At 34.8% G+C, this 19,849-nt stretch overlaps 1 long non-coding RNA gene and 1 pseudogene across 5 annotated transcripts; both read right to left on the bottom strand.

Moving 5' to 3' along the window:
• Window positions 1-1,774: 1,774 nt before the first annotated feature.
• On the bottom strand, window positions 1,775-8,284 carry LOC147837840 (uncharacterized; annotated as a pseudogene). Its single transcript, XR_015526528.1, has 9 exons — window positions 8,143-8,284; window positions 7,516-7,614; window positions 6,096-6,238; window positions 5,903-5,987; window positions 5,309-5,459; window positions 4,972-5,165; window positions 4,728-4,878; window positions 4,333-4,460; window positions 1,775-2,189 (listed from the first exon to the last, which is right to left on the bottom strand). The product of XR_015526528.1 is annotated as an uncharacterized LOC147837840 (transcript).
• Window positions 8,285-18,562: 10,278 nt separating this feature from the next.
• Window positions 18,563-19,279, bottom strand: LOC147837839 (uncharacterized). Of its 4 annotated transcripts, none has more exons than XR_015526542.1 (4): window positions 19,185-19,279; window positions 19,013-19,094; window positions 18,764-18,897; window positions 18,563-18,661 (listed from the first exon to the last, which is right to left on the bottom strand). It is a non-coding gene; the product is annotated as an uncharacterized LOC147837839 (long non-coding RNA). The 4 variants fall into 4 exon arrangements; XR_015526540.1 differs by having other exon boundaries at window positions 19,197-19,279; XR_015526543.1 differs by lacking the exon at window positions 18,563-18,661 and having other exon boundaries at window positions 18,764-18,900.
• Window positions 19,280-19,849: the final 570 nt, after the last annotated feature.

Genomic DNA, 19,849 nt, shown 5'->3' with positions numbered 1-19,849 from the left:
AATTTTTTCCACTTAGACTTACTTTGCATCCTGTAAATAGTGAATACGCTCTTGGCGCGACGCAGCTGGGTCTTAAAGGGAATGGAAGATGAGACTCTAATTGGTTTATTCTCAAAACACACCTATAACTCATCAAGAAAATAAAGTCAACCCTTTTAGACAATGCGTCCTGGCGCAAGGCAGATTTTCCGTCCTTAAATTAGCAAAAACGCGTCCTGACACACCCTGAAAGCGTTTGCGCCCTGCGTTTTGTGCTCTGCGCATGTACCGTCAAATTAGAGCCCTAGATATCTTCCTTATGAACATTCATTCATTCATTCAACTTAGTTCCTTTATTAATTTTGGGTCGCCACAGCGGAATGAACTGCCAACTTATTCAGCATATGTTTTACGCAGTGGATGCTCTTACAGCTGCAACCCATTACTGGGAAACATCCATACACACTCATCACAAACACATTCATCATGGACAATTTTGCTTACCAAATTAAAATTTTTGGACATGTGGGGAAAACCGGAGCACTCGGAGGAAACCCATGCAAACACGGGGAGAACAAGCAAACTCCAAACAGAAATGTCAACTGACCCAGCTGAGGCTCGAACCTTCTTGTTGTGAGTCGACAGCGCTACCCACTGCGCCATTGCATCACCTTATGAAAAGCAATAAAATAATCTGCACAAGAAATTTGGCCAGAACTGATCATGCTGGTCGTGCCCAGTTGAGCTTGGTTTTTCTCAAGACATTTTCCTTCACTTTTGTCATTTGGTTACACTCTAAAAAATGCTGGGTTGAAAACAACCCAATTTGGGTTATTTTGTAACCCAGCGCTGGGTCAAAAAGGGACAAACCCAACGCTGGGTTAATTTGACCCAGCAGGTTGGGTTACACGTCTAACCCAGCATGCTGGGTTGTGATTTTAACCCAACTATTGGTTAAAAATAACTACACTGCTGGGTTGAAAGTAACCCAAAATGGGTAGGAAATTTAATCTAGAAACTTTGGTGATTAAAATTACTAAAATAAAAACAATTCACAGTGATACATACTTCAGAAATAGAATTTTATTTGACAAAACATGTAAAAATGTGTCCATCTGTATTTAAAACATATTCACCTTAGCATTAAAATTTTTTTTAAGAAAATGTATCAAACTGCTTAACAAAAACACTGACTTAAGTCAGACAAATAACTTAAGAAAAAGAAAGATTTGAAATATAAAAACTTTTCATAACATTTGCATCAATCATCTGTAAGAATTAATTGCAATGTAAGTGCAGAGTAGAGGAAAAATAAATGCAGAATAATGAAAAAAAACATCTTGACAGAAGATTCACTGAAAAATACAAATGTGTACACAAACATCTACATATCCTAACATATATAAATCATCAACTTTAATGTAGAAAGAACGTAATGTAGAATTAATAATAATAAAAAGGCACCAAAGGAAAAAAAAAAGTTTAGATTAGGAAAAAAGAAAACAATTTAAAATAGAAAATTTTAAATAGGTAAATATTTCATAACTTTTACAATCATGTGCAAACATCCGTAAAAAAAGTTGCAATCTAACTGCATTGTAGAGGAAAAATATTTAGAATAATGAAAGTGCATAAAACTGACTGAAGTCAAACTTACTTCTAAGAAAAAACATTTAAAGTATGGAACCATTTCATAACGTGCACAAACATTTATATGCATCACATTAACATACCATGTGACAAAAAATGTCACAATAGGTCATCAATACAATTAATCGCAGTACGATTCAAGTAACTAAAGTAATGTAACTGATAGAAGTAGAAGAAACAGAGTAGACTGTAGAAGTAACAGAGTACAAGTTGAAGTACACAAAAACCAAGGAAGCGGTAAGGTTACAGTATTATTACTGTTTTTCAGCAAAAATGAATGCTCGCAGAACTCTTACTGCCGGTGTCTCCTCCCCAGGAAGTCCATACACCACAGTCTGTAGAAACTGCCACACTAGGGAACACTGCTTGGGGTAGTTCACGTCAAAAATGTAAAATGCTTTAAAGCAAATGTCCACTGCAGCAAGTAATGTGCTTTGCTCAAGTGCTGTGCCATTTATTATAGCAAAGGCTTGAAAGTTGTGGTTGTCTCCAAGCATGAGCACGTAAGGAGATTCAATGGACTCTTTTGAACGAAGGTACTCAGCCATATTGGTCCCAATCTGAAAAATAAATAAATAAATAAATAATGGTATAGATTCATTAAAAACTTAAAAATGTTAAAGTTAAACCAACTAAAAGTTCAGCTAACACACTGCAAAAAAGTTTCTTAAATTTTTCGCCTTTCTAGTCATAATATTTAAAAATTCTAAAATCAAAAAGAATTTTCTAGACAAGCAAACATGATGTCTCATTTAAAGCAATAATATGCCAAAATTAAGAGAAATTTTCCCTAAAAACAAGCAAAATAATCTGCCAAAGGGGTAAACAAAATAATACTGTCATAAGGAAAAACAAGATTATTTTGCTTACCTCATTGACAGATTATTTTATCATTTATCATTATATTTATCATTATTTCTTAAAACAAGACAGTATGTTTTGCTTGTCTAGAAAATTATTCTTGATTTTGGAATTTTTATATATTTGGACAAGAAAGAAGATGAAAAATCTAAGTAAGAAAAGCATTTTTTGCATTGTGTTGGCATTAGGTCACGACTTTTTGGCCTGGGTGCAGATGACTCAATGCAAAAACACAGTTCTTTTACGATGTTACTTTTATTTTTTAATATAATGTCAGCTTAATGTAACATCAAATTCTGTCTTTATTTACTCAACCCTTTGTCAATACAAACTCCAATTTGTAATAAAAGCTAAGAATTTTCTGTACATATCCCTGTCTACGCAACTACCACTTAGGTTAACGAAATGAACATCCATTTAAATTTTTGTTCAGATATTCTAAAGAGACTTTATTGCTTTATATGATCAACAAACTAAAATGTAGGCTTTTAATTACATACAGCTGTGATCAGAGAACAAGCAGAAGCACAAGCATGCTTTTTGTCTCACAAAGCAGTCAAGGACACATGCTTGAGATTCTGTTTAAAGTTAATGTTTATTTTAAAAAGCTATTGTGTCTCTTCAGAAAATGTTGTTTATACTTAACTGCTCAATTAATATGGATTATTTTTTACAGACACTTTATAATTTTTTTGAAGCTTTAAAGTAGACTTGCTGCAATAGTCGGTGATGTCAGTGTTCAAGGAGAAGTCCACGCCCAGAGCAAAATGCTCATGCCTTTCTTTGTTCAGTTGTAAAAAAAAGTTTTTTGAGAAAATCATTTTAAGATATAGATATGGTGTACCGATTTTGAATTACCAAAATGCAATTTAAATGTGGCTTTAAACATTCCCAAATGCGGTTGTAACTGATCCCAGCAGAGAAAGAAGGGTCTCATCTAGTTAAACTATCATTATTTTCATAAAAAAAAAAAAAAAACTTTTTATGAAACAAACTGATCATTTTGATAGAGAAGACTCTTTCTACTCAGCTGGGATCATTAACAACCACATTAGGGATCATTTGAAGCTGTATTTCAACTACATTTCTGAAGTTTAAACTAAACAAAAAAAAAAAATTCTGACTGAAGAAAGAAATACATTAACATTCAAGATGACATAACCTGCAAATCTTTGTTCTGGAAACTGAAAAGTTGACTTCTCCTTTAAGACTGACATTAAGGAGAGCAAGAGGATAATGGAGGAACCAGTAATCATACTGGGTAGAAGAGCACAATCAGCACACCTCTTGAAAGAAGAGGGAGACAAAAATGAAAAGGAAGCTGGCACTGAGCCACAGCCCTCCATTATTACCGGTGTTGTGACACATCAATAAACCAGTGAAAAAAATTGCGTCAAACCTACTTCAAAGTGCTACTGACACTATCAATAAAGGGACAAAAATCTCTCAAATTTTTAAAATAATGTAAAAAAAACATTAATTTGTCATTTAACAATAAATACATACAATGGGTCCTTTTCACATTAACAAGAATCTCAGACGTGGAAGTCATCATCATTTTGAAAACTTTATAGGGTTAATTGGGAGATAACGAAAAATATAATTTTTGTATTTGGTCTAATGACAAAAGTAAAAAAAAAATCTAATCAAACCAAATTAGTTTCCAAGACTTTACCAAATAAGGAAGAATAAATCATTATTCTCTTTCAATTCCAGTTTTTTTAATAAACATCCTCGCTGCAGTGTTAATTACAGTTATTATAATTTCTCTATGAAAAGGGCCCATACAACGTATTATAAATGCTTTACATCATGTAGTTTTAGCAGTAGCTGTTAACTTACAGGCTGTATGTCAATGAAGGCTTTCCTGGTTTCTAGGAAAGTGGGTTTGAACGTTTTTCTTCCAATTTTGTACACATGCGTTGGAAGGATTACAGGAAGGAGTTGCATGGCGATGTCACTCTGTCTCTCTTTAAAATAAAAAACACCCAAAGTACAAAAAATGTAAATTAACTGCAACAAAAGGTGACTGAAATAAATCTACATACAGTATATTACATTAGTTTCTAAAATTAAGAAATACTTAACTATTAAGAAATACTACACTAAAAATGATAATGAAAATTGTCAATACTAACAGTCATTTTTATATTAAGGGGCAATATTCACAATCTATCCTTTTTGGGATTGATGGGGAAGTAACTAATTTCATAAACAGTTTGCTGAATGCCTATTACCTGCTGACATTGTTTCTATGTCGTGAAGTAGATTAAGAGCTTGTTTTTGTTTGCTGGCAACCTGAAGAATCTTATCCTTAAACACTGGTACCCAATTTTCTGTGAGTTTTGAAGCACAGTCTGGATTCAAAATTAAAAAATCCTGGGATATCTAAAAAGCAGAAAACAAAGACAAACATGGCAAAAGTTGTAAAACAAAATGAAACGTACTTAGCCAATGAATTTAGTTAAAAAATTTTCCCACCATGCCTGGAGTGTCGAGAAGACGTGGATACTCTTTGGCTATTTCCATTATCGTTTTGGATCCATCGTCACGAATCCATTTTGCCCTTTGAATCGCTGTTTCTTTCATGTACTGCTCGACCTGACTTGCTGGCCAGATATTATTTCTGAGCCACTCTATCATTTGAGTTGCTCTTTCCGAGTCCACATTCGAATCTGTTGTGAGAAGAACCATACATCACAAACATACAGCAATTAATGTTGGCAAATAGAGATCATATTCATATCAAACAGTTAGGTCTTTTAAATGGGTCAAAATTTTAAATGATACCCAACCCTACACATATGTACCCACATACCAGGAAAAGTAAAATTACTGCCGTCTCTTGGGTTGTCTGAACAAACTGGCTTTTGTCTTCCTCTTCTAATCTTTTTGCGCACATTCCGAAGACGCTCTTCAAGGAAGCCTGTGGCAGGTCTGTGAAATCTACCTGGACTGAACCATGCCTCCTTGTGTTAAAAAAAATACAAAAACAGAATTAGAAATTAACACTGGACCAATTTACCCAGAGTTCCAGAACTAAGGTAACAGTGACATTAGTTGTGTTGAAGTACATAAATGCACAAACAGAAAAACCCTCAAACAGCCCATAAAATCGGGCTCCATAAAGTCTGAAATGGTTGAAGGACATTACAAATTAAAGCACCCTGTTATTATTGTTTGTAATGTGCTTTTTGATTTTCTTTATTATTTACTTCTTGCATGACTTAAGTACTTATTATTTTCCATTTAAATTTTAATTTGTAATTATTGTTAACAAGTATGTACTTGTAACATGGTAGTTAAATAAGAAAATACAGAGAAATGTAAGATTCTTAATCAGATTTGTAATAAGTAATCAGATTGTGAGATACAGAAAAAAATAATAATCTGTCTTTGACACTGTACTCACATAGCCTTTACCCTGGCAATCCTTAAGGCATGGAAATTGTTCGACTATTGACGAAGCCAAGGTGACTTTTGTTGCTCCACTTGGACTAAAAGAAACAATATTCTGATTTTTTTAAAAGATACTACATATGTACACATTTAATTTCTCAAACAATATTTTTAGCATTAAATACATTACTTAAATTTGTACTTACTTTTCTCCAAAGCGCTCAATTAGATGTGAAACCAAGATACGAACCATCGATTGTCTTTCTTTAAGCGAAATGCAGTTGCTTTTTTCAATGGCATCCACAATACTGCTGCCACAGGATGTTGCTGTAAGGATGTCTCTTACATTCTAAAAAAAAAAACATTTAAAAATAAATATAAAATTAAATGTGTTTGATAAATGTTGATTCGTCCTGAAATAAAGTGAAACGGCTATACGTCGTGTTTGCTGGCCTCACACATCTGTCAGCCACTCAGTCAGCACGTCACCTTAAAGGGTAAACAAATGTTGCACAGCTCTACTATGGTTACAAAAGGTTCACAGTGTTATAATTCACTTACCCTTTAATACGTTTTAGTGTAAATATTACCTGCTATTAAAAAAATAAAATGTTTTGAGTAAGAAGCTATAATATGTAGCCGTGGCGGGATGAATTGTGGCGTGGCGCCCCGCCATGGAACAATGTATGTAGCAGAAATCATGGCATGTAAATATATATATATATATATATATATATATATATATATATATATATATATATATATATATATATATAAAAATATATAAATATATGTGTGTGTGTATAAATAAATAAATAAATAAATAAATATATATATATATATATATATATATGTGTGTGTGTGTGTGTGTGTGTGTGTGTTTGTATATATATATATATATATATATATATATATATATATATATATATATACACACACACATACACACACACACACAAGGTTTCCGCTACATTCATTCTTACATGGTGGGGCGCCACACCAAAATTCATCCCACCATGGCTACATCACAGCTTCTCACTCAAAACATTTTATTTTTTTAATAGCTGGTAATAATCGCACCAAAACACATTAAAGGGTAAGTGAATTATAATAGCGTGAACCTACTGTTGCGTGAGGCCAGCAAACATGACGTATATTCGTTTCACTTTACTTCAGGAAGCATTAATGCTACTCTGTAGGTCTATTGGAGACATTCATAAATATTTCTAGCAAATTTAATAAATGTTAGTGACACACTCTTACATAAACGCACTAAAATCACACTCAGCACCATTTGTTTGAGAGCGCACAAGACCTGCGCGCTCTTGAAGCGGCTTATATTTGAGGGGGCATACAGAAGTTTTGTGCACGAGCAGAGGAAATTGACACGCAAGCAGAGATTCGCATGCTCGTAGGCTATTACATAAATGCGATCCCGACTTATAATACTGCGCTTACGACACCTGTCATTGAAATAACTCCATAGGTAGTGGGTAGATCTGTGTAATAAAAAAAAAAAAGGCTTGTCGCCACAGCTGGAAAAAATCCTAGAGGAAACACTGTATACACACACACACACACACACACACACACACACATATATGGTTTATCAGACTGGAACCTTACAAATGCTGCTGCATGCTCCACCGTTCTTCTGTGCTGCTCAGGACCCTGCTGCTGCTCCCTTAGTACTGTTACTGTAGTTGCAGGCTCTTTGATTGATTCCTTTAATAAATAAAAATGAATAGCAATTCACATGTCTGTATTGCATTTTTACTATAGGTTTACCTTGCCAAATATATTGTGTCAGCAACAATACAGTGATGCTTGTATCCACGATTGTTACATGCCAGAATGTGCAAGGTTAATGTAGATTAACACTAACATCATAGAAGACAAGTCTGGTATAATGGATAGAGGAACGTACAAATTATGTCCAGAATTTCAGTTTAAAACACCAATCACTATGAAAGAAAGAAAATGACGTGCATATGAATTTCCTTGGATATGTATTTTTAAACACTTGTAGATTTAAATTTATAAAACAGCATTTCCATATGAAAGGTACTCAAGTAAGGTATTTGTTCATATTGCAGCTTGTATTGAAGATAAGCAAAATGCAATGTAAATTTTTTTTGATGTCATGCAGCCATAAGTGTCATCACATAAATTATTTATAATGGCATTGCTGATCAACTTCACACTTGATTAACATGACATTTCAATTTAACTAAGCCATTCATTAAAACTTACATGTATTGCGATGTCCCCATGATGACTTTGATGAAATTTGTTGATATTTGTATAAATGTTCAAACGTGCATGATAGTTTTTAGTATTAGGTGTACACAATCATGGGCTAATGTTGTTTTTGATCACCCTGCTACCATAACCCCATCCACCCACCCAACACCAAAAACCCATCTTCAACAACGCCCTCCCGCCCCCTCCTAGAATAGCCTGTATCGCAGCGAAATGTAACGGTGGTTCTCATCGTCCTGTAAGGACATTACAACATGAAGGGGGTGATGATCTTCAACAGTGTGAATGTCCACCGAATCAAGCACAGAAGAAGGAGACACAGAGAAGGCAAAATAATGCCTGTCAAATCCAACTGTGTCCCATTTTTTCACAACGAATTTGACCTTGGAGTCAAAGAGCACAACATTCCTAATGGTTGCAAACTGGGGCTCACCATCAGCAGAGTGAGATACAAAAAGTGTCATTCCTGGCCTATAGGTTGCTCCCTTGTACTTAATCCAAGATGGTAAATAGACTTCTGAGAACAAAGGGATTCCCTCAAATCCATGTTTCACTTTTTCAAAATCGTCTATAGATGCCAGGAGTGTGGTGTATCCTGGACCAACTTCAAAGTCATGTGAGAACATTTTCTCAGACATCAGGGTGTAGCACAACATCATCTGATGTCGGAAAGCCTGTGTTTTACAAATGTTCCGAAAATTGCAGGTTACATGACTTAGTCTTTTGAAAAATCCATGTTTTGCCTCAAAACGCATGGACCAGAAATGAACCAACGGTCCAAGTTTCCTGATGGCCCCAGGATAATGAAGCATGAAGTGGTGCTTTGGCTTCAAATGCCTGTCTGGATAAAGCTCCAAAAACAGACTATGGTGTTCCTCAATCAAATGCTGCAAAAATGTAACTGCCTCTGCAGTTAAGGCTGGAGAGAAAATCAACTCCATACAGCTAAGTAATGAAAGTATTAGTTCCCAGTGTCTCTCGCCTTCTGGAATCAAATCCCCTATCATAAGAGGGAGCAACCTTAGAAGGCACCACATCTGTGCTGCTGTTTGTCTCATGGCCCCATCCGGATTTTTAAGATCCTGAGGCTTGATAACAGATGGCTTATTGCGACTATCAGAAAAACCATAATCAAAGCTTGTAAGTCTATTATTCAGTTGATCGAGTGTTAAGAGTTTTTGTTCAATCAGAGAATTAAGAACAAGCTTGATTTCGTAACCTCCAACTCCTTCCAAAATGTCATGCATGACATCAGGAGTTACATTGTCAGTTACATGGTAGAACTGCAGTTTATTGAGCGAACACGCTCTTTTAATGCCAGTTTCAGTTGGGTTATTCTGAAGTAAATCAGAGTGATAGTTTATCCTGTTGCGCATCACTGACAGGTCCTCAACTGTCTGTTCTCTCAAAACCTCTTTATGAACGCGACACCATCGACATACAGTTTTCCCTGAGAAACTTTCTGTGTAGCCTAGGATGGAATTAAGACCCAGGTTATCCCCACAAACCTGTGCAACGCTTGCTTTAATAGTACCCTTGAAATGTTTTGTGTCAACCTGAACTCCTTCCAATTCCAGATCCTTAATCTCAGACACAACTGGATCTAAGACAGCATTTATTCCATAAGTTTTTATGTCATCTGTCTTGTACACTGCCAACAAGAAGTGAGAGTTTAGGCTGGAGAGAAACTCAGGTCGCAAGCATTTAAGAGTAAAATAAACAAAGCCTAGCTTGTGAACTGAAGTTTTTGATCCAAGTGGGTTTACCATCTCACATTCATCGTTGTACAGTACAAGAGGAATGGATAACTCTTTGGAAAACAGTTCACTGGATTTGAAGATTGTGCCGTCTCTAAAATCTTGCAGTGCAGTGCTCTCTTGATTTTGGCATTCAAAGATCTTGTCTATTGTCCCTGGACTTTCTAAAACCAGCTTTAGCAAAGGCCTTAAAGGAATTAGCTGAAACGTATCTTGGACTGCCACTTGTTTTACAATCCCCGTCAATGTGTCTCTCTTTTGGGTGTATGAGACACCAGGGAAAGGCACTTCTTTTGGATGAACAAAGCATCCAGACTGTGTAAAGTACTGCTTTTGCTTGTACTCTGACTCAAAGCCCTGAAATGGTTGAGCTGCCACTGCAAAATTTTCTAAAAAACTCTGGCTCTCAGGACTGTCAAGGTGGCCTATGTCTCTTAAAAAAGAGGCTGTTTTTCTTTGTAGGGATCCAACAACATCACTGACAAGGCTAGATGTGTGCTCTACCACACAATTAACAGCACTCAATGTCTGGGAGGAATTTGACCTTAATTTTGCTAAAAACAATGCTACCCTGTCTCTTATATTTTCCTCCTGAAACTCATCACATTGTTCATCAGAAATGTCATCATGCTCCTCATCACTCTGTTCAACAGCCTCTAAAACTGAATCTGATGAATAGTTTTCAGGCTCAACCAAAAGGGCGTTCTCATTTAAAGAAAATAATTCCTAACTGGTACCCAGTGCTAAATCAATTCATGGTAAACTTACAAGCCATATAGTTTGCTGCATTCACTATCAATATAAAGCTGTTTTGATCTGTATCGTATAAAATTCCACTGAAATGAAAGTGACTTGACTTTGAGCCAAAGATTTAAAGACTGTAAACATTTGATTACTTCGATTAACGAGCTACGAATCACGCATGCATACGAAAGTTGGCACACACCTCAAACAAGCCAAAATCAACAAAAAAAAGTCTCTTGGAGCGGAATCTCAAACCCAACAGGAAGTTAGATCTATTTAACTTTCTGTGGCAAAAAAGTAAATAACAGAAAGCCACTGGTTGCATGAACAGCAAATTTAAAAAATTAAACAGCCAAGGACAAATTGCCATTTGTTTTTTAATCTCTCAGTAGTTTAAAGTGTTGAAGTGGCTACTGATTACTAGGGCTGCCCCTAACAATTGATTAACCTTTAGTCGATCAAAATGTTTTAGTTGCAGAAAAAAAAAATCCACATTGGTGAAGTCATGCAGATTGTTAACAGCTGATCTATGCAGTAGTAGCTACATCAGGCAGAATTTTCGAATGCTCTTATCGGCCTCAAATAAGCTATGGCTTAACATCTGCAATATAGTAGCAACTTTACATGGCTGCTCAATCTAATGCTACTGTAGAAATATGTGCACAATGGAAATGTCTGTGCAGAGTGTGAAAGCATATCAGCACCTTTGTGGTAACTTGCTCTTTAAATTCTTTGCCATGTTTGGTCATTTAGATAACAGTAATACAGCCTTTGAAGATATGTGAAGACACTACATTTCTGTGTGCACTCACAATAAAAACAACACTGCACTTTGTAAATACTGTAAGTAACAGGATGGGCTTTCTGTCCAATCCAAAACTATGTATATTTGCCTTGTAAAATAGGCAATGTGGACAATTAAAGACTAATTATGATTTAAATGGTTTATAAATAAATGTGTAATTATTCAAATAATTTTTCAAATGAACATCACAAGTCAAACAAACAAATCTTTAGACAGAGCAGCCCTAATGATTACAATGAACCAAGTAAAATATTATTACATACCTTCAAATTTGGGGATCAACTCTGCAAGATTCCATTCTATTAATTTGTTTTTTACGTATTCATCCATCTGAAATAACCAACAGATAAAAGCATTTTAGCAAAATATTAATAAAGTAAAAAAGATAATCTCAGCCACAAGTCACTTTATCACAAAAATACTCCTAAGTGATCATAATTATCCAGGGTGTCACAAAAGATGGAAGTCAAACTTTTCTTTTTGGGGATCGAAGATGATTAGGTTGGATTTAGTCTGAGCTCAGACATTCCCATCTGCATTAAACTAACCATACGTACAGGATTAATTAAAGATAAGTCAAATGATGTCTGTAGAATGTAATATGCTCTTAGTAAATGAATAACATTTGCTATTCAATGAACAGCTGTAGAAGCATAGAAGGAAATACTTTAAGTATGTTCTGACCAAAAAAGAAAAAGAAAAAAAAGAGAAGCTGAATTTAACACTTATGCATTATTACAAAAATGACCTAAAAAAATTAATTGAATAAATTTAAGGAGCACAACAGTAAAAATACAACTGTTTTACAGTTTACACCTCAGAAAGATCACTAATCACAGTACTTGCTGCCATTACCTACATAGAAAAAGATAATGTGTCATTCAAAATGCATTTTATTAAAAAGGAAAAGCTCCTAAATGATTCTAACTGTTCTTGGTGTGGTGTTTAAGAAACAGCTGTCGAACATGCTTAGTTTCAACTCTTTTTTAGCCTGAACTGAGCTCAGGGATTCCCGCCTGCATCAAACCATTTACAGGATTTAAGAAATAACATGTTAGTAGTAAATTAAGTTACCAAGTCAGTGCAGACCACAGACACCTGCATTGTGAAATGTTGAAAGGAGGGTTTTTTTCTTCCATTGATCATGCGGTATAAACTTCCATTAAAACAGCACTTAAAGCAGTTCATAGTTGCATCCAATATCTCATGTCACGAGTGATAAGGATGAAATGTTCCAGAATAAAGGTGAAAGTGACAAACTGCAGTTAAAGTTGAAAAACTAAAAACGAAACACCCAAAATTAACATGAAACTGTGGAGGAAATGTGGATAGCGCGATGACGCAATGACATTAATCGAATTATTTGATATAACATGTAAAACGGGATCATGAAAGAAACATTCAAAACGCAACTAATTTAAATGCCTTAAATCCACACGTAATGGCTGTAACAGCCGGATAACAAACCTCACGACAGCAGGTCAAAGGGGAAAGTGAGAGAAGCAGAAATTAAATTTAACGTTCAGCTTTTCTCCAGCAGTGAAAGAGGGGGTTCTGCTGTATCAGTCACAGAAAGACTGACTAACGTTAGCAAACGCACAGACACAGTCAATAGTATCCAGCTGCAGGCCCGCAGAACCACACGTTTTAGGCACACACAATCTAGGCAAACCATATATGGTTACGACGGATGTTAATGTGATTAACGTCTTTTTGAACATCGTCATCGATATATTTTGATATATATGATGAATAAATATTGTACACAATAAACAATAGCGTTTACTTTATTTCACAAATATTGCAATCGAGACGGCTGAAGGGGAGCATTGTTTCCGATCGCCATTCAATATAATAGACTGAACAGTTTTTAATCATTCATTATATCTGATCAGTCATTATTATCTGACAATAATATAGCAGATACTCGTTTGCTGGCCTTGCTGAACGATCTAATTTGGACAGGTTTAATTTATATAATGGATTAATTTATGATAAAGGAAATAATAGCAAGTTAATATAGGCAATAATACATTAAATGTAATAAAAATCTTTACATGTACCAAATGTATAACACTATATTAATATTTTACTCAAGCGATTCAATAGTGTTTGTTTGCTTAACTTTCTAATAATCTTTTAATTAATGATTTCCCACATTTAATACTGTAGTAATTTATAGTAAGCAAAAAATTGTTTTTAAAACCAAAATGTAGTAATAGGAACAAATTAACTATTAATAATAAAAAATAAGTGTGTGTGTGTATATATATATATATATATATATATATATATATATATATATATATATATATATATATATATATGGTCAATTCCATGAAAATGTCAACCTTATCATGAAAAAATAAACTTTTGACCAAAATAACAAAACCTATTTAAATTTGCTTATTAAGGTCTATATTTTATTGTAATGATGTGCTCTTGTTGAATTTTTAGGGAAATTGGTTTGTTTATCCATGAAATATGAGGATTGTGCCAATGGTAAATTTCATTATAATCCAACCACATTTCGTGCTTTAGAAAAAGGGATTAAAGACTCACCTTTTCCATGCTTTATGTTAACAGTAATCATTCTGCAGAAGGATTGGAGTCTGTAGTATAAATAATTACCCTTACTTTTTCATAACATTACTGCCCTTTTGATTTATGAGCTACATATTTAAGACATCACGCAGCTTCGGTCACGTGTCACGTCCGTAACGATTTAATGAAAAAGTTTATATTGTGGAATAAATATTATAACAAATAAAATGAAACTTTGTATACAAAGCCAAAATATGTCCATACTAATTATGATCGCCAACTCATCTCAGGTCTTTGCTTTAAACAACTACAATTTTGCGTTACGGACGTGACCATTTTTGAACTCCATATTAATATAAGCCAATGACTAGCGCATATTTGTTCATTATGATGCTGCATTACAATTGCTGACTTACATTACATAACATCCATATGTTATATCAAGAACTGAACATTTCAGTTAGCTATAAACCATTTTAGTAACATTTTAAAAATAAATGTTTAATAAAGAGAACAACATTTTACATGCCATAATCTTGGCGCATAATCTTGGTGTTTTGGCGATGCAGCACTTGTGTTGAAGCACTTCTTGTTTCTTTTGTAGATAGGGTAACTGACCGTAGTAATAGATCAAATAGTTAAGATACAATTTATGCCAAACTAGGAATGCTGATTTCGGTTCATTTTGCCAACCAACAACCGCTCGTTAAGCGATATTAACCGTTAACAGATTAATATCAAAATATTATTTAATAAAAAAAATTGACGTGCCTATTTTGTCTGACAAATTAAATATTGCATTTTAAAATACTGATTTAGGTTATTTTAACATGCGAACAGCATACAGAACGAGCATCTTCACGCACATGCAGTGTTTTTTAGCAGCACAGAAAAACTGAATAAACTAACAAAAATAATAAAATAAATCCTGCTCAAAACCTTTTTACTTAAATGACAAATTAAGGTTACAAAACGAAAACATTGACTGAATGCTTTTTAAGAATTGGCATAGACTGTTTGTCCAATGGTGTTTTTTTTTCTTCCGTCAATTAAAAAAATATTAGGCTAGCTCAAATAGATTGCTTTATGGAAAAAATGCATTCAATTAATGCTCCGCTGTTATAATATTACAAAACCTGTCAACATTTTTAATAGAAGTCATTAGTTTAAAGATTATGTCTTAATTATGATAGCGTATTTCCTCTGTCTTACTTGCGGTTCATGTGCGCGCGCGCGCTGAGTATAGTGAAAGATAATGACAATGAACCATAAGGCTTTGAACCTATACTTTTTGTTAAATATAGGCTAAGAATATAACAATTTTGTTATTTACACGTGATACTGTATTAATTTGCATACATGTTTTATAAGCTGTAAAATGAAAGCATAATTTTGGTGCGAAGTTATCCTAAAATATTTGGCTTTGTTTGATTTGTAGATTAGGCTATGTAGGCTATTTAAACATGTATATATGAACTAATAATAACTGTTATTTTCCAAATGGAAAAAAAATGGTTGGTTAGTCTGCACTAAATCATCAATATACCTAGTTGAGTTTATGACGCGGCTCCAGGCAGCACAGACGACCAGCATCAGCGCTGGTTCGTCAACTCTGTGTCAACTCCTGTGTCAAACTGTGGCCAGAATATCCTTCTTTCATTTTGCTTCTTTGGCAAAATACATCTGTAAGCACGTGTGTTTGCACGTGTTACTGTTCTGCGAGTTAACAAATATGTGTTGCTCATAGAGGCCGATCACAACGAACGCGCTTTTTCATTCCAGAGACGTGAGGCGCTCCGCAATGCATTTTATATTGACAAGAAAAAAAGGAGCGCGGTTCTCTTTTGTATGTCACTATTGGTAACAACTGAATCAGCTGGTCTATTGTGCGCTAATGTTGCTGTCAATGTTGTCATAATTTAATTTTTAAAATAATATTATGAAATTCAAGATTTGTAAAGGCATACAACTTTGGATGACTTAAAAGAGCGACCAAAAGTCTCTACTCCGTTATTAAAAAGATTGCCATATCTTGACAACACACTTTGTCACCTCAAAGGAAACCCCGCCTCTGCTTTCATTTGATTGAAGAATGAAAGACGCCACTGAGGTAACATGCTTTTCCTCTGGAGCTCACAAAACGCGCAATGGCAAAACGCGAGGCGCGCATGCAGGGCGCAAAATCAATAACCTCCATGCATTTGGTCTTTTCCCATTGCTCAAAATGCGCACGCCGTGGGTCAGGCTGCATGCACTTGCACAGGCCACAGCGGAGTTTTCATTTCATGCAGAGCATAAATGTTTTTTTATTGTATTAATTAAATAAATATTTATAAAGATAAATTATCATAGCGACACAATTAATTTTCCAAGCCCTTTATCCAAAATCTAAGCACTTTCAAAGCTGGAAAATAGGCTATAGCCTACATTAAAATGAAAACATTTTCAAAGATTTCCAGCACCCGGCAAATGTGCTTGAGTGCTTATTAAAATTGTTTTACAGGCGGCAAAATAAGAATAAAATCTTGATATTGATCTAAGCTTTAACTACATTATGAGTATTAATTTGTTTGTAAATCGATAGCACCTGCAGCTGTATGTCATCCAATATTTTACACAATCGGTTATAAACTATAGCCTAAAAATATAAACATTATAGTCATCCATCGTACATGCCTACAATTAATGGCTATTTTTCACAAAACCTTTCATAATAAAGTTTTCTCTCTCATCATGGTCCTCTGTTTAAATTTTTTCAACCTGTCCTGAAGTGACTGCCGACGAGAAAAAGAAAGCAAGCGCGAGTGGACAAATTAAACTATTTATTCAATCGACTAACACATTAACTAGAATAAACTAAAATAAACTTTGTCAAATATAATATTGCCTTAACTGTGACACAACTAGATTTTGAATATTCGCCACGTAGACGCGGTCTTGCGCACTAACAGTCAGGCAATGATTCAATTCAAGTTTGTCTGGAAAGGAGCCCGATAAACATAGGCCTATTATAGCTGATTATGTTTATTATCAATTCTATATTAATCAGAGAATAAAAGCACCATGTTAGCATGCACCACTGTTTACGAATTGAGTTTTGAACATTCGAACGTGCGTTAACCTTTAACAACACACATGCCATAATACGAATTAAATATAAGGTGATATCTATTTAAGTTTGATTAATTGTGCAACCTTACCATTCTCAGAGGTTAAAGTTTATTGGTTTACACACCCAACAGATATCCACAAATAGGTCTTTTGTCAAGTTTTGAAAGCATTTATCTGATTTTCATAATGTGTCAACTGTCAATTTCAGAGCAGTCACGTCCGTAACGAAGACAAGTCACGTCCGTAACGATAGTTTTCCCTCATTAATGCAAAAATGAAAAACTAAATAAAATGAATTATAAATGTCCCATGCAGAGCCAACCCTTATCCTTTTGACTGTTATATATATTTTTGGCTTCTGCATTTTTATTCACAGAATTTTAACCAAGTATGTCAACTCACAAAACTCATGTCTTTTTTTTGTCACGTCCGTAACGCATTCATTTTGCCGTCATTTTAAATATAAAACACCTGCATAGACTGATATTTTTTTGATACCTAAACTCCATGGTTAAGGGGTAATAAAAATATAAACAGATATTTCAATATTCTGTTAACATATACATTCTCCGAGCATATACGTTTCATTTTTTTTCTGCAAATGTCACGTCCATAACGCTGGAATCAGCCATATATAAAACAGCTGTGACAGTTTAGTAAAAGATAGTTTATATATTAACTTATAATTATAATCAGATAATCAGTTATGATAATCAGTTTATAACTATATATATATTGTTTAAATTATTAACTATAGTAGGCTAATTTATTTTAAAATGACATATTATTGTTTGCTTTTTATATTTTACAATAAAGTGATTTTAATCAAGTATGATTATAGTAAGATATTGAATTAGTTTATTACACTTAATCCAACAAATAGACGGTCTATGTTTTCTTTGTATATGAACACATGAATAAAGTCATAAGTGTCTTTAACCAATTATTTTTATTTACATAATTCGAGTTCAGAAACTGTAGAGATGTTAAAATGATCGTGATGTAATAATAATAATAATGACTGAAATGGGAAACCATAATGAAATGGGAAACCATAAATTGTGTGTCCTCGATTGTGTGTGCCTAAAACGTGTGTGGTTCTGCGGGCTTGCAGCTGGATATATCTCGACACTGTAGGGGTTCACACACACACACACACACACACACACACACACACACACACACACACACACACACACACACACACACACAGCAAATTGTGCAGTCTCTGCGTTTTAAGTAAGGTTAGATGAAGTGTTTTAAATAACGTACTGGCGGTCACGTTGCATCCACGAAACAATTAACTTAATTTTGACAGCCCTTAAGTTCAGCGAAATGTAACGTTACCTTACAAGCAGAGCGGGAATGTACGTGGATATGCTGACAAAATTATTTAAGTGAACCTGTACAAACACAATAGCTTTAACATATACAAAAGTAATATTAAAATGTTCACCTTATCTTTTCCAAGCTCCTTCTGACGACGATGTTGGCGCGCCCTTTCTCGTCAAGACGACAAGGTCGTCTGTGAGGCGAAGCACGGCCGTCTCTTTTTAGTCGTTAGGTAAAAAAAAGCGTATATATGTATTATACAGGAAACTAAATGTGTTATCTCGTATGAACATTGGTAAATACACACCGAATAACTTACCTTTCAGACAGAATTTCGCTTGCTTCCCTCTAAAGACGGCAGAGAAAATGGCGGTTGCTCACGCTGATGTCCCTGCTTGCCTGGACGGTGACGTCACGTGCGCGCTCTTTCACGTATGCGTTTCCAACCCAGCACTGCTGGGTTACAGATCAAGACCGATTTTAACCCATAACTTAAGTGAACACTGTATCAAAACCATATCCAACACAATAGCTTTAACATATACAAAAGTAATATTAAAATGTTTACCTTATCTTTTCCAAGCTCCTTCAGACGACGATGTTGGCGCGCGCTTTCTCGTCAAGACGACAAGGGCGAAGCACGGCCGTCTCTTTTTAGTCGTTAGATAAAAAAAAACATATATATGTATTATACAGTAAACTTAACGTGTTATCTCGTATGACCATTGTTAAATACACACCGAATAACTTACTCTTCAGACAGAATTTTGCTTGCTTCCCTCTAAAGACGGCACAGAGAAAATGGCGGTTGGTCACGCTGATGTCCTGCCTGTCTGGACGTTGACGTCACGTGCGTGCTTTTTCACGTCGTTGTTCCCAACCCAGCACTGCTGGGTTATAGATCAAGACCGATTTTCAACCCAAATAGGGTTAAATCAACCCAAAATTGTTACCCAGCAGTCTCAACCCAGCAATTGGGTTAAAAAACCAACCCAGCGTTTTTTAGAGTGTAAGTTTGTTCCTTGCCACTGGCTTGCTTGGTTTGGGACTTAAGGAGCTGAGCTTCGTTGGATTTGCTTTTCCATGTTTGGGCTTTCAGCAGTGACATTTATATTACACTGAACTAGGGCTGCGCGATTAATCGAAAAATAGATCACGATCTCGATTCGACAATAAACATGATCTTAAATCTGCTTTAAATCATCTACGATTCAGCCAATTATATTTTCAAGTTCAGGAGAGCAGCAGGAAGGAAGTCGCACAAGTCATCACATTGTTTTATATACTTTGATCAGCAACATGGATACCTTCAAATGGCATTATAAGTGTCATACATGTATTCATAACGTATAATTCACACAAAAATGTAATTTCTGTCTTAATGTAATGATGAATTTACAGTCGC

Source organism: Danio rerio, chromosome 25 (genome assembly GCF_052040795.2).
Source record: "Danio rerio strain M-AB ecotype USA chromosome 25, GRCz13ab, whole genome shotgun sequence".
In the NCBI taxonomy this organism is placed as follows: domain Eukaryota; kingdom Metazoa; phylum Chordata; class Actinopteri; order Cypriniformes; family Danionidae; genus Danio; species Danio rerio.
The sequence above is the reverse complement of the archived record's forward strand: the minus strand, read 5'-3'. Positions and strand labels throughout refer to the sequence as shown.